The 12,675-nt window shown below is 28.1% G+C and overlaps 1 protein-coding gene across 2 annotated transcripts in view; it reads left to right on the forward strand.

Annotated features, from left to right (window-relative positions):
* Positions 1-12,675, forward strand: part of LOC135963674 (protein toll-like) — a 235,536-nt gene that overhangs the window by 96,092 nt on the left and 126,769 nt on the right. The gene's annotated exons all lie outside the window — the stretch shown is intronic.

Consider the following 12,675-nt stretch of genomic DNA (forward strand, 5'->3'; position numbering starts at 1 on the left):
TGATCTCTGTCAAACAAGCTCCTTGTGCTCTATTTTTATATTAAATGATAAAATTATTTTAAATGTGTGTGCTCATTCACAGTAAATACATATGAATTCATACTACATACAATATAAATTCGTGTAAGTACTCGTACTACAAGCATAATTCCCCTGCACATTATACACCAGAGTATAATTAAAAATGGTTTTATATTCATGAAAAAATATTAAAATAAAGTGTAGAAAAAATTCATAAAATTTTACCAATTACTTTACAACTTAACGAGGAAATCTTTGTGATAAACACTTTACATTATAAAAAAAAATATATTTAACAACATATTAGAAACACATACATAGTACATTGTTTGTGAGTTTATAACTTAAATGATATTGGAAAATTACTGTTATTCAAATTAATGTAATGTAAAGATCAGGAAAAACGATGTGCTATGGCAAAACCCTAACGTATTGTGAATATACATATGTACTTTGTAATAATTACAATTTCCTGAGCTTTGGCCTTCTCGAACTCTGTGTAATTATGTAATGAATTTTATATTTTAAATTATTCTGTCGTACTTATGTAAGTGCAATTTTTTAAAAATGTGTTAACTGAAATAAATTTTTTAATAAGTATCCATTCATACTTGATGTTATGCGAGAAGACACTCACCATCAAAAAAGACTGGTGGCGTAAATTGTAATACATCAACATTTTTGTTCAGATCCATATTAAATAGTATATATATTCTAGTTCCTCGTAAGATTCTAAGACGATCTAGATCTGTCAGGTCGTCTGTCTGTCCGTTGAAAACACAATAGGGCCCAAACGAAAGAAGATAGCAGGCAGAAATTTTCCAAAAGTTATACGGTTGGTTGAACTGGGCAATATCGGTCCATTATTTCACCTAACCCTTATGCAAATGTCCCACCAGAATACCTGCTAAAATTTTGCACATTTTAGTTCTAATTACTCGGAAAAATATATCGAAAATTAGTCAACAAGATTTCCTTTAGAAAATTACTTGATCATTCATAATTGTCTTATAATAATTAATATCGTGAACATAAACAAATTGTATGTGAATCCTAATCTTTCTATATATAATCCATATAACCCCTATATCAGAAATTTATTTGATTGTCAATATATACATATTACATAATGACATTAACATAAATTTCGACATACATAAGTAATTTTTCAAATAAAAATTAATTATAACAAAAATTTCCCAAATGTTTTCACTTTTTAACAATATACTAAATTGTATGTGAGGAGCCGCAGAACAAAAGGTACTTTTTCGCATCTTTTCAAAAATTGTTTTTTTGGTATTTTTTATAATATTTGGGTTGAAATCTTCTAGAAACAATCAAGTCAGCTAAATTTGTTTCTAAAAAAAATTGTGCTTAACATAACGTACAACACTAGTATAAAACGAAAAAAAAATTATTCAATTTCAATGTGTAATTTGTTTATATGTATCAGGATTAAAATCATTTATTTAAAATATTATCGTTTAAAAAAAACTCATAAAAAAACATACTTTTTAATTTTTTTTTTTTTAACAAAACGTACTTTTTTTTCTTTATTTTTTAACAAAAGGTTCTTTTTCCGATATAAAAACGGTTTTATATCAAACATCCTTAACATTTAATGTGGCGACTTGTAGCAGTTAGATGTATCTATTGATACATCATTTTCAGGTTAATGCTGTTTTTAAGGGGGCGAAATAAATAAAACTCATTTTCTCAAAAATTTGAAATGTGCGAAAAAGTACCTTTTGTTCTGTGACTCCTCATGTATCATACAAGATTCTGCACAGGCAAACATAACTCTTACTTGTTTTTATAATATTAAGTATACATTTCTGAGATCACTTTATGTGAACTTTTTCTCAATATCAGAATTCATTTCGAACAGCAACATGTTTTTTGAGGAACAGGTTTTTCGCTGGTTTTTAAATATTTATTAGTTTTTATACATGTTTGGAGTAATATATGAGTCATCAATTTAAACCTATGATATTATAAACTTGGTTCTTCTTTAAAAATTCATACTCTGTGTTTTCCTCGTTATAATTAATATCAATTCTTTTTCCATTTGACACATACATGTGTTGTTAGTCCAATAAAGGAAAACTGGAGAAAATCCGGATTTGGATACGCTGTTATCAAAAAACTGGAGTAGGGTGGGTAAAAATGTTGGTGTCCTACTTTGAGGGCCCTTGGTCGCGTCCCTGGTGGGCCCATGAGGTCCACGTTCAAAATTTAAACTCGACAATACTTCTTCTTTGCGCACGTGAAATTTCATTCAAACCAATTTAACCATTTAGAAGTTACAGATTTATTTCCATCTTTTTTTCTACACCACTGTGTGTCGCTTCCCAGCAAAAATTTTGTGAATTTTTGTAATGACAACTAGTTATTTCATGCATTCTTTTGTAAGGAGTGGTGGTTACCCAGCACATTATTTTATTTACTAGAATAAGTACTTATTTTTATACAGGCTGGTAATGAACTTTTGCATTTAGCACAGCTATCTAGTGTGTTTGACTGGAAAACGGGAGGTTAGTGGTTCGCCACCTGTCAAAGCCATTCATTTTTTTGTTCATATCATATTCATTTATATGTTGATGTTAAAACTATTGTTAACTTACAATAAAATAACTCGTACATGGAGCAGTGAGTTAGCAGCTTGACTATCAAACACAAGCAAATAATGTGACTGTTCGATTCCCACACAATTTTATATGTTTTTTTTTTTTTAGCTACATATTCTTGTTGTGAATTTACTACTTATTTCTCAACTGATTGTAAGTACATTTGCAATTTTAAAAATGTCGCTTACAATAATTTGGCGCTAAGGGCTCGATATAGTGTAATAAATTTACATAATTTGTTACCAATTCTTTTTAGAACCGAGAAAATTAATTTATTTTATTTATTTTTGAAATTTCATTTAAAAAAAATGTAAGACTGAATAATTTGTGTTTTACGATTTCTATAACATTTTATGAATTTTTTCGGCATCAAGTTAGAATGGGTTGGTTAAAGATGTTAAAAACATTTTTTTTTTATAATTTTTGACTTTGACCCAAATCTCGAAACATCAAACAAAATGTATCTGATTTTGGTTTTATTCAAATATGGCGTGTTTTGTGCCCTATTAAAAAACCTACAACCAACAAAAGTTCATATACATACATAACCGAACATTTTTTTGTAATTTTTTGTAAGTGATTTATTTTTGTTAACTGAAGGCAAACGGTAATTTCTAATGCCAGGATTTGCGAACGAGTTATTTTCGATTTCTGATACTAACGCTTAATAAAACCCCACATCTTTTCCTACTACTTATTATCCTTTTTTAAACCCGCACAACATACATACATGTTTAAAATTTACAAAAATGCCTATAAATATATAAATATGAGTTTTCTGCACAAAAGTAAATACTTATATGGTTGCATTATCGTATATGTACTCGAAAAACTTGGTGTTGCTTTATACAAAATTTGCTCATACTTATCAACTCATTTATTCATTCGTTCATTCATTTAATGAAACTTTACACTTTTCTATTTGTTTTTAAAACTTTTGCCACTTGAGTATGAAAATATGTACATTGCAAATTATGTAAAAAAAAGTTGGCTATATGGATATTGTTAAAAAATTAAACAATAAATTTTATAGTTATTGATTTATATACAACATACTTGCACAGATTTATTTATGTGTTTATGGGTGTTTGTATGTGAAGGAGCATGAAACACTAGTATTTATAAAGAACTTGTTGTGTGATAGTAAAAATGTATTTAATTAATATGTATAAATTAAACCGCATTAATGTCTACAGATATGTATAACAGCTTTTGGATTTTTTTAATATTTTAGTATTACTCATATATGTGCAGTAGAGTGCTCCAATATTGTATGGATGCAAAAAAAGTTCAAGGTCCTGTACCACCTAAAATTGTTCTATGTATTGTAGAAATACGTTGTGTAAAATATTAGGATGATAGGATAATGTTAATTGGTGGCACAACAACGCTGAAGTTTTGTGGTGCATTTGCAAAAATGTTAATTTGTTCAGTTTTTGTTAAAAGTTTGCCATTAAATAATTACTTTTGCAATTTAATGCAAAAGAATCGAAATGTGTACATAATTATCGTTTTAATGAGACTAGCATAACCCGGTGCACTTCGCTATCCCTACCGTAGTAAAATTAAAAAAATATGAATGGAAATACGAAAATAATACATACAAAATTTGAGAATCTCTCAATTACAGTTCACTTCTTATTAGAAAATAACTAACTAATTTTGTATGGGAGATACCACTCCACAGCTCTGATCCCACCCATTTTTAAACCTTTTATGTAAATATCAAGTTCTAATTTAACTTCCCTTTATAAGGGAGGGGTCACGCCTCCTAAGCCTATCATGCTTACCTAAACTTCAAACAGGGAACAGGAATAAATTCGTTTTTAGCTAACCTCCGTAGAATGGTAATAAATTGATTGATACAGAGTTTAAATTCATTTAGAATTATAGTTCTCCAGATATTCAAAATTAATTATTTACTTTGTGCCACAACTACTAATGCAATCCCGACCATTTTCAGTCAATCTGTGTAAAATGGAAAAAGTTTGAAGAACCTTGCAATTATTACTTTGTATGGGAGGTGACTCACCTGCTTTTCCGGCCTCTCCCATTTTGGGAGCTATGCCCTCTAATCTAATTCCGTCTATATTCAGCTAAACTCCGCACAGTAATTAGAAATAAATTCGCTATAAGTTTAAACACTTTTACAATTATAGTTCTACAGATATTCGAAATTAATTATATACTTTGTATAGGGTGTGCCACGCCCACTATTCCAATCCCGAACAATTTCAGCGAAACTATGCAACATTATAAAATAGCCATTTAGACTAAGTTTGAAGAATCTTGCAATTATAGTTCACAAAATATTTAGAAATATGTAACTAATTTACTTTGTGTGGAAGGCGACTCACCATTTTTTCCGACCCGTCCCATTTTTGATTAAACTTCATGCAGTGATAAGTAATTGATTCGTATGAAGTTTGAAAACCGTCACAATTATAGTTCTGCACATATTATAAAATAACTATTTACTTATGTACAATTACATATTTACCCCCATATGCATAAACAGTTTTTAAATTTGTCAAAGGTTTATAAAACAAATTTTGAATGGAAATTTTGTTTTATAAACCTTTGATAAATTTAAAAATTGTTTATGCATATGGGAGTTAGAAAATAAAAAACACCTTAAAAATATAATTTTAACAACTCTCACTTAAAACAAAGCGAAATCAATCCTGTTTAATTGTTTCTCTTATTTATTATTATTTTAATTTTATTTATTATTATTTATAACACGCATTGCTTTGTTTTCTTCTTAGCTTAAGGTTCACACATACACGTCTTATAACTTTAAACGCTTATAACTCCTAAAAAACGAAACCGGTCTAAAGAAATCGACTTGCCTATTAATATTATGATATAATAGACAAAAGTTGGTTAAAATATTTTAAAGAAATGTAGGAACAAAATTAACATATTTTGAGAAATATATCCATATATATATATCTATATTTACTTGTATATGAGTTGCTGTCTTCATAGGATACCGTTAACCTAATCCCATATATGACCAACAAATTTAATTTTTTAACGGTAGCTTCAAAATTCCATTCTAAAATTGTTTGATCACCACATTGGGATTTATTGTATATATAATAGGGTACAGAAATATGAAAAATGTATGTCACTACCTCATATAATTGTTCCGTAATAGCGATTTAAATTTTTGCAATTTTCGAGAAAAATTAATTTGTTGGCCATATTTTGGCAAATGAGCCCAATTTAGTTACTGTTATGAATTTTAAGTAAAACCTGTTCAGAATATTAATGCTTTATTTCCAGTTAGTGCTGTCATTAGAAATGCTGGATTTTATGTTATATTTTTGTCAAGCTTTATTAAAATCGGCCCAAAAATATATAACATTTCGCTATCTTTCCATTAAAAATTCCAAATTTTTAAGGCTAGTAAAATTTTCTGAGTATAGTTAAAATTATCTGGAGTATAATATTCTGAACAGTAAGGAAATTGGGTTCATAAGCCATATAGCCAAAAAATATTTTTTTCTCGAAAACCGCAAAATTTAAATCGCAGGTATTGAAAAACTATAGGTTGTATTGACATACATTTTTCATATATTTATTCCCTTCTCAATAATTCCCAATGTGATGATCAACAAATTCTTAAATTTCTTTAATAAAATTTTTCTAAATTTAAAAATGGAGCTTCGAAACTGCCGTTAAAAAAATTAAATTTTGTTGGTCATACCTGCTAATAGGTTAACTGTTTCCTACGAAGACAAAAACTCATGTAATTATAAATAAGGACATATTTTAAGTAAAAATCAGTATTTATTTCAACATTTCTCAAAATATGTTAATTGTTTTCCTACAAATTCGTAAATTATTTCTTAAAAAACTAATTTAATTTTCTAATATTTAAATTCTGGTTGCATATTTATGTTTTATAATATTCATTTTTATTTTCTTTTAACGTTAGTTTACAATTTTTTTGAATATAGCTAAATTTTTATTTATTTTAAAACTAGGGAGCATCGAAAATGTAAGAAGTGACAAGTAAGGACCTCCCTAGTATACATGAACGTTTGAGTAACTGAGATTTTTATTATTTTTGTGAACTATGAGGGCCTCTCATTGTATGCGTGTTTGTGTTTAAGTGGGTTTTCAACTATATAGACTAGACTATAGCAGCACTGCATGCAGTTATTAATAAACAATAATAATAAATTTATTGTTTTTAATGGCAAAAAAATGCTTTTGGCTTAAGTTATGTTGTCTTAAACTGCATAATATTATTGAAATTAATTAAATTTATTTGCTGGTAGAACTTTCAATCAAAAACAAGCGATTCAATTACGTATAATTTACCATATAACAAATATTTTTTTTAAATACTTTAGGTATACAATAACCACAAACTATTACAAATTGTTACGAAACTACAGGTCAAGCCCGAACATAAATATCCTACACTGACCAAATGAGAAAAAATATTTATTTAATATTAATATTTTTATTTTCGTTAAAGTGATTTCCGGAAGCGGGCCTTATATAGAAGCTATAGCTAATTATCGACCGATCATCCTGAAATTAGGTTACATAACTTCCGTATATGTATGTATATGAAACTTATGTGGAGCGAAATCTATCTAGATACCTATATAAGAAAAAGTTGTATGATTGATAAAGTCCTACCGAAGGAAACCATTGCGTCCGGTCGAAGGCCTGCAATGCAAAACCACTCCAGAGTAATTTCATTATGAACTAAATTCCCAATTTTAGAAATGAAATAAATCCCCAAAAAATTAACTAAGTCCCTAAATTTCGTTGTTGGTTTTTTCTTTATACAATTTTGGGACCTTAATTCATTTGCGGTTTGGGGACTTAGTTCGTAGCGCCAATGAAGAAGACTATTGATATTGGCTGAAATCGGTTCATTATTTCACCTAGCCTCCATGTCGCTACGAACTAATTCCACAATGAAAAAAGAATTTTCTAAATATTATAAATACTAAAATAACATTTAGAAAATTTTTTAAATGTTTTCAAATACTTATATGTAGTCATCTTAAATTTCCTTAAATAACAACAATTGAAATAAATTTTAGCAAAACAATTTCTCAAGAATTTTCCTTTGTTGTATAAAATTACTTTTTTCCAAATAACAAAGTGAATGAACTGTTTGTAGTTTGCTTTCCCACCATAAGAGTTATTTGCTCTTACAGTATAAAGGGGGAAAAAAGCAAATCCTTTAACATTTTTATGATATCATTTTAATATACAAACTAACACAAAGAAAAAGCAATCAAGTTTTTCATAAAATATCCTTTTAAAAAACACATTACAAACAACAAGTCAGAGTAATTGAAACAACCATTTAAGGCGAATGGGCAACCAGCTACACATATGGTTTTAAACCCAGATTACTAATTTTTAAGAAAAAAACTTATTTCAAATAGGTTTATATTTGAAAGATGTTTGTTTCGCATGAGACTATTGCCCAATTCACAATTGGTGTCGTATTGTTGTATGTCGTAATTTTTTTATTAATGTTTTGTTTTTGTTTCGAAAAATTTGTTTGAAAAATATTTATGACATACAATGCTACAATACTACGACATCAATTGTGAATTGGGCATATGTATGTAATAATAAAAAATACCATTTTCTAAAAAAACACGAATATAGGTATTTCATTTAATCAAATCTGATATACATTATTTTCATTTGTAGCTCAATTTATGAAACTCTGTATCTGCTATTTCAGTTGCAAGCAACAAAACTATTTGTAATTTAACAACAAATACAATTATAACTATAAAAACTACAACAGCAATAACCATAATAAAATTGGCTGCCATTATAGTAATAATACAACAATAACCCACACAAAACACTCATTCAGTCGCAGTCCTACAAACAAATTATAAACGAAAAACACTCGCGAAAAACAAACGCAAACGGGAAAAGGAAATATAATGCAGTGTTGTTATTTTCTACTACACACACATCCATACATTCATACAAATATAAACAAAATTTGTTTATTTAAATGTTTGTATGGTTTCGTATTTAAATTATTACTCAACTATAAAGCAGAAATAACAATGATGGGGGGTGGTTGTTGTGGGTTTTTGATTCGGAAACAGTTTGCAATTTGTGAAAATTAATGATATGACAAGTCGACAAATAAATATGAAAATAAATGTAGAAATAATAACAAATGTATGCGCTACTGTTCGGTGTTTTTTCTCAATTATTCCACTTCCAACTTTATCAGTAATGACAGTTTGTAGAATAGTTTTTTGTTTTATTTGGCTGTCTGTTTTAATTAAACCAATAAAATGTTATTTTTTTAGTGTAATTAAATAATTTAGATTTATAGAAAGTAGAGTTTTTGACAGTGACTCCTCAAAGTTGAAAAATATTTAACTAAATTAACTTAGCTAATATTAAATACATAAGCAATAAGAAAACTATTTTTAAATTAGCTAAATTTCCAATATATTTATTGATAATTCACTGAAATTTATAGTTGGAAGATAAGCTAGTTTCTATACGCATTTCATTGGTTGCTTGGACCAGATCATCAGGAAAATATCGAAAGACTTTATAAATTAATTATTACATAGTGCTACATCGAAATACCGTTGACTATACAGGTAGGCCTCCATTTACGCAGTTTGTTGGGCCCAACAAAGTAGCGTGTAAATCAAATTCGCGTAAAACGAGGTTCTAATTTAGAACGAAATGCTTTTGTGGAACCAGTAATTTTTTGTTTCGCGTAAAACAATACATCAGTCATATAACAAAAAAGAAATTGGGACCTTAAAATCGCGTTAAATAGAAAACACATATGTACATACATATCGTCACCTTAAATGAAAGCAGACGTAACTACACAAAAAAAAACATTTCCACGACAGCCGGTTCTACGCACCGGAATGACCCGAGTTCATCCGGCCAAAGGCTGTGAATTCAGCAAACACTGCTGCTACAACAACAACACAAAAATTCAAAATCGAGTTTTTGATTGATTGAACAATTGCCAAGAATACTCTATTATTATTGATTTTATAACGTATCCTGCTAAAACAATAAAAATGTAGTTACGTCCGTTGTAGTTCTTATCGAAAATTAAGGAAAAAATTAAAAAAAAAACAAAATATTCCAATACATAAACATAACAAAAAATTTATAAAAATTAACGAAGTTTTCAAAAAAGAAATCTGTTATTCGCTTGTGTTTTTTTCGTTTCTTGTTGTTTGTTGCCGCGTTATATAAAAATAGCGTAAAAAAAGTCGCGTATTTGAAAAAATGGTTGCTAATTTGAGTTCGCGTAATATCGAATTCGTGTAAATAAAGTACCGCGTAAATGGAGGCTTACCTGTATTTAGATCACTGTCAACCAAAAAGAAAAATGCATTATATATAACTCTTTATTAAGAGTTTTGTTGGCGTTCGTATTGTGGTTAGTTATTGAATTATATCAGCATCAGAAAAGGATATGTGTGTTGCTTTTCGACTTTCTTTTATTCAATCCTACGATCGCTCACCCATAGGACAGAAATCCTGTTACAGAACAATTCCGCCTGGCTTTTGCATAAATACCACGAAATTATGTCTATGCTGGTTAAATATTTTGTACTTGAAGATGTGTTAAATGAAGAATGGAAGTATGTTTTTTTTTTGTTTGTTTTTCGCAATTTTTAATTGAATAATTCTCACTGTGCACACTAGGGTGGCTAGATTGGAGTTTTTCGATTGTCGTGGCTACAAATGTTTGTTTCTAGATTTGTGTAAAATTAGCCAGTGTCCCTTTGTATTCTGAACTGTAGCATGTTTAAAATTTTTTATTTTCATTCCACTTTGGGGATGAACCATTTTACTCACTATAAATAATATAATTATTATCATTTAACTCCCATCGATAAACAAGTCTGTAGTCTAATTATAGTAGTATTTACTTACTAGGTACATAACTAATCAAGTAATCTAGATTCGGTCAATTGTATTTGTAGAACTAAGTGAATTCGATGTTTATATATTTCTCTTACTACAATTATTGTCGTAAAGCCACACTTTTTAAACTCTTTGCGCCTTACTAAATTTATACATAATTTCAATGAAATGTTATTTTGCTTGCTACAAATATTTGTTTATCGGAACAACTATTATACGACTAATCCCCAGTAACACGAAGTCTGGTTATGTGTTAACTTAGTTATACTGACAGTTTTCATACAAAAATAATTTTAAACGACAATATAACTATTAGTTAGCACCTAACCAGACTTCGTGTTAATGTGGGTAAGAGATATACAGTACCAAGAATTTACAAATCTAGTCAATTTTTTTAGTGTTGCATTTTATTTGCTCGCATAAAGTTATCGCTTTATAATTATCCTTAATTTAATTTTATAATTATCCTTAAAAAATATTGTACAAAATGTCATTCAATAATTGACTATGACCACAAAGAATATAAAAATAGCAGATGGGAATGATTGGATTTAGTTATAAGAAAAATCATACCAGTTGAATTTCACATAGCATAGCGTTGCATTTTTTATGATCGGTACTGTATTTTAGAAGTTTATAATTGTATTCTAGAAATTTCCAATTATATTTCAGAATTTTCTAATTGTTTTTCAGAATATTCCAATTATATTTCAGAATTTTCCATTTATATTTCAGAAATATTTAATTATATTTCAGAAATTTTGTTATAAAAACTAGCATATTTAGGCTTTTATAAGAATTTAATAAAATTCTATAAATTTGGATTTTATATTTGAGATAGCAAACATCAATTGATGACACATCTTTGATTGACTTTATAAATGAATTGAAGGCACTCTCTCACCCACCTTCATTAAAACACATACATTTATTCACCAGTAAATTCCATTAATTTCAAAGTGCTTATTTCATTTGTGTAGCTCATTTTTCTTTAAGTACTTCTATAATACAAATCATTTCTGGTAAATAAATATTACAATATTTTTATTATCATGTTTTCCTCTTCTTAATATTATTTGTGTTAAATAAAATGATATTTTTTTTTGCTTTTATGTTTTCTGTGTGTGAGTGAATGTCGTCAACATTGTTATTTGTGCACTTCTAAGCAACCATCAACGTCATTATCAACATAATCATCACATAATTCATACTTGTGTCTAATGTTGTAATCTTCTATGGTGAGTGTGTAGGAATGGTTTATATTGTGTGTCCTTCTAAGTGTGTGTTTGCGTTCAACTAAAAACCAACATCATCCACTTTGTCACATCATATAAGAAGTTGTCATTTCTCCAAATGAAAAGTAGACAACTTCTTATCTTATCTTATCTTATCTTCATTCTTTTTTATTTTCTTCTTTTATTCTTAGTTTTATTCTATTTCATATTGTATTTGTTCTATTTTTCTTGTTTTATTATTTTGTATTATATGTCTTTCTGAGGCAATTTAGATGAAAAAATGTTTAATATGTAATATAGAATGTAAATATAGGTATGTATGTATATCTTTGTGTTCGTTCAACTTAGTCATACTTATGTACTTTTACTTTTCTGATTTTCCTACTTATACACAATTTATGCTCTAGTCTAAATAAAATTCTATTCTTGTTTTTCCTTCATTTCAACTTTGTTATGTGTATATGTATATGTTAGTGTGTGCTTATATTTGTATATGTATGTCATTTCATATTTTCATATCCTTCTTTCATTTTTAAACCTCACAAATAATCAAGTACAAAAATCTTATATGGTTAACTAAGGGCAAGAGATGTACAAACTTGTGTGCCAACATGGGAAATTAACATGTGTAAATTGTTTAAACTGGTTCAATTATATCTTATTGGACGTAAATGAAACACTTAATACAATAAAAGGTGAAAAGTTCTTTTTAACTTGTAACACAATGCGAAACAAGTTTATCAGCATAATTATATTAATTTAATAGAACAAATTATAAATAGTGTGTATTCCAACCAAATCCTTGGCCCAACAAATTGTATTTTTTTTAATCATTCATTTACAAAAGGTGGCAAAAAAAAGTA

Source organism: Calliphora vicina, chromosome 1 (assembly GCF_958450345.1).
Source record: "Calliphora vicina chromosome 1, idCalVici1.1, whole genome shotgun sequence".
Taxonomy (NCBI): Eukaryota; Metazoa; Arthropoda; class Insecta; order Diptera; family Calliphoridae; genus Calliphora; species Calliphora vicina.